Source organism: Aplysia californica, unplaced genomic scaffold (genome assembly GCF_000002075.1).
Source record: "Aplysia californica isolate F4 #8 unplaced genomic scaffold, AplCal3.0 scaffold01004, whole genome shotgun sequence".
NCBI lineage: Eukaryota > Metazoa > Mollusca > Gastropoda > Aplysiida > Aplysiidae > Aplysia > Aplysia californica.
In genome coordinates this window covers 162,937-166,938 of record NW_004798274.1, presented here as the reverse complement: position 1 = coordinate 166,938, position 4,002 = coordinate 162,937, and the positions used below count along the sequence as shown (strand labels likewise).

At 40.3% G+C, this 4,002-nt stretch overlaps 1 long non-coding RNA gene across 1 annotated transcript in view; it reads left to right on the top strand.

The window, feature by feature from the left end:
* The window catches only part of LOC101854129, an 8,078-nt gene extending 4,446 nt beyond the window's left edge, over nt 1–3,632 (top strand). Inside the window, exon 4 of the long non-coding RNA XR_001185372.2 lies at nt 1,352–3,632. This is a non-coding gene — a long non-coding RNA (selenoprotein M). The remainder of the gene's footprint in view (nt 1–1,351) is intronic.
* The last annotated feature ends 370 nt before the right edge of the window (nt 3,633–4,002 follow it).

The window sequence follows — 4,002 nt, the reverse complement described above, 5'->3', positions numbered from 1 at the left end:
GGGGGAGAGGGGGTGAGTCTGTGACTGGATTGCTTGTTGTAGAATTAGAGCAGGCAGGAAGGAAAAGAATAGAGATGAGCAAAATGTTTTAGAAAGATCTTATAGAAGAAAATCAAGCTCTTAAAGAGAAAGAATCACTTTATAATGTAAAAGGAAAGTCCACCGAGCTGTGTTGAGAGGCTGGAAGGGGCGGCCGTCAGCAAACTAAAAGAGAGAAAATTATACGTTTCAGAAATAGTATAAAAGAGTGCTGGAACAGACAGGGGTAGATGTACCGTAGTCTCCGCCTAAACGCACGTCATACAGAAGCACGCTCCGCTCAAACGCACGCTTTCGTCCTCTGACGGGTTTTTTACTATATAATTTAGACGTACAAACACACGGTCACTCCCTCTAAAGGCACGGTCACTCCCTCTAAACGCACGGTCACTCCCTCTAAACGCACGCTTTGATCTGCGAAACACGCTGACAGGTAGGCCTAATGCTTGACTAAGGGAAATTTTCACTACGACTACTGTACGATCTGTACAGCTTGCATATAAGACAAGCCTAGAAAACCGGATATTTGGCGAGACTGCCCCTTACTCCGAACAAAGAAGATTGTGATGGATAGCGTTTCACACCCAACTTTCCAGACACACAGGTCTAGGACTGGTCGGTGAAATGTTGGGGGGGGGGGGGGGGTTGGGGGACTGAGTGAAACGTTATTTGATTGGTCACTGGAAATGCATCTCTTTGAGAGAAGGTTTCTGACTGGTGTTTGAGTGACTGCGTGTTGTTGGCTATAATGTTTAGTTAGACCTAAGCCTATGATGCGCAACACGCGTGAATGCTCGTTCATGAATTTATGGTCGGGGGTGGTCGCTTGGAAAGCCACATGGCTGGGCTGTGGTCTCTATGACTATCACCAACAATTTCTGTTTAGACTTTTGGTTCCCGACATTTTATGGTGCATTCATTACATCGAGTCTGTCTTTCTCTCCCCCCCCCCCCCCCACACACACACAACACACCCATTCAATCAACGCCATTGCAGTCTTTTACAAAACAGTCACGTGTCCTCACATCCTCGGCCAAAGTGACCCCCATCCCAAAGGGAGGTCACTAGAATATCAAGGCAATGAGATAACTGCGTCCATTCCTCTCTTTGCAAAGGTTCATGTAAACACACGCTAAGGAGCCCTCCCGAGCACCGTGCGTTTAGGCGGAGACTACTGTAGCCTACTTGGTTTCTTTTTACCCTTGTCTCAATCACATTTAGAGAAAAAGTGTCATGGATTTTCATGACTTTTGATCATATATATATATATATATATATCTGTTTACTGTAACCATTTTTTTTTCTCTCCAGAAAATCGACTTGAGTGTGTTTAACCAGAGAGGTTGTAACGATTTGTTGAAGCGTAAAGGATTTTTTAAGAAAGAGCATGTGGCCACCGTGGTGCCCGACGAGTTTTTGACCGGGCCCTACGTGGAGAGAGAGGAGGAAAAAGTGGCGGAAGTGAACGATGAAGCTTCACAGACAAAGGAAGAACCGGAGAAAATGTACGAAAAAGTGAAATCTGAATTGTAATATTGTCTGTTTGTGAAGGAAGATACAAGGCTGCATGGTTGTTTGTTTGTGTGTGCCTCCCTCATCACTCTCATGTGTGTTCTCTGACTCAAGTCTTACTGTGAAAGGTTTAGTGACTCAAGTCTTACTGTGATAGGTTTAGTGACTCAAGTCTTACTGTGATAGGTTTAGTGACTCAAGTCTTACTGTGATAGGTTTAGTGACTCAAGTCTTACTGTGATAGGTTTAGTGACTCAAGTCTTACTGTGATAGGTTTAGTGATTCAAGTCTTACTGTGGTAGGTTTAGTGACTCAAGTCTTACTGTGATAGGTTTAGAAGTTCTCTTTCGTCTCAGAGAAATTTGCTGGTAATATCAACACCAGGATGTTGTAATGATAGGAGAGTCCACTGACATATCAACACCAGGATGTTGTAATGATAGGAGAGTCCACTGACATATCAACACCAGGATGTTGTAATGATAGGAGATTCCACTGACATATCAACACCTGGATGTTGTGGTAAATGATAGGAGAGTCCACTGACATATCAACACCAGGATGTTGTGGTAAATGATAGGAGAGTCCACTGACATATCAACACCAGGATGTTGTAATGATAGGAGATTCCACTGACATATCAACACCAGGATGTTGTGGTAAATGATAGGAGAGTCCACTGACATATCAACACCAGGATGTTGTAATGATAGGAGAGTCCACTGACATATCAACACCAGGATGTTGTGGTAAATGATAGGAGAGTCCACTGACATATCAACACCAGGATGTTGTAATGATAGGAGAGTCCACTGACATTTGGACTTTGCGAAAGAATCCTGATTGTGTTTTACGGCGCTACGAAAACTTTTCTCAGACTCAAAAATTGTTTTGAAACTGGTCTGCTCAGCTCAGCATTTTGCCACTGTGAATTATATACGTATGGTCTTGTTGCTTTGGGAATTTGTTTGCCAATATATATAGAAAATAGTACATATATATATATATTATATATACGTGACTGTCTTGTTGAGATGTAAGAGTTTTCTTGAAAAGTTCAGATGTAAGTATGACAAAATAAGAATGAAGGAACATTTTATACAAACTTGGTAAGACTGGAATTTTATTTTTAAAAGTTAAGATTTAAGGCGGAGGACAGTCCTGGACAGTCAGTTAATCATTAATGAGTTTGCTGGAGAAATGTTTCATAATTTTTGTGCAAGTTATTTTCTAGTCTCAGGTAATTATTTTTATTTTTCACTTCCTTGTCTGTTGATGAAAAAGCTACCATGACAATTTGCGTGATATTTTTGTGCTTTTTCAGTTGTAATGATTTTGATCTGTGCATCATGTATGGATTGTAAGGTGGGAGGATTGTATGAAAGTGTTTATTTCCTAGTGCAGATGAATGGAGACAGATTTGATACCAGTGAGATAGCCTTGCCTCAGTTTGGGAAGTCGTAAACTGATTGTGACTTTTGTGACTTAGTCTTGTGTTGTTTGGAGCCGAGAACTTGTCCAGATTCTGGGACATCAGTTGTCTGGGACCAGAGGCTAATGACGCCGACAGTCGAAACATGTGGCTGTCAGCTGACCCTCTCTCTGGTGGGCCGTTGATGTTTCAAACGATCACGACACAGTTTGAAGGTTTCCATGATGGTTCAGTCTTTTTGTCTTTCCAGAATGTCATAAATTAAAATTTTTTATTTATATATATATATAATATATGTATGGTTTACATGTGCACAACTTTCAGTAGTCCCTCTTTGTGAGAGCACAGTTCTTTTGTTTAGGGGGTCGTTTATTGAAGCATCGGTACTTACTTATACTTGGTATATATATATCCCTTTTATTTAAGTGATGTGATCTTTAATGTCTGAAATTCCTGAAAAGAAAACAGAAATATGCCCTGTAGCTCTGGTACATTTTTTGTAGGAGTGCTTTAGAAAGTTTGATGAAGATCGGAAAGTTCTGGAGCTTACAAGAATAGCTGAATAAATCAAGTCCATTTTGTTTTGAATGTGACCTCATCTTGAAATAACTTCATAAGACTCGAAATACAAGTATTATTTGTATTACACATGCTCTCTTTTGTACTGTTACAGCTAAGTTAAGTTTGCCTTGAAACTGGACAAGTTCTGCTGGAGTTTCAGGCTTTGAAGCAACTACATTTTGTAGGCTTTTTAAAATATCAATGACTTCAGGTTCATTTTTACTAATACAGTAGAACATGGTATAGGTCAAACACAGAAGACTCGAACATGCATCCGTTGATCTGTGCCTGCAGTCCCGGTTTTTTATAAGGTTAAAGAGAGCTCCGTGTTGTAGATTGGTTGCATGAGGCTATAAAAGAATATAAAGTCTGGTTTTGCATGAGGCTATAAAAGAATATAAAGTCTGGTTTTGCATGAGGCTATAAAAGAATATAAAGTCTGGTTTTGCATGAGGCT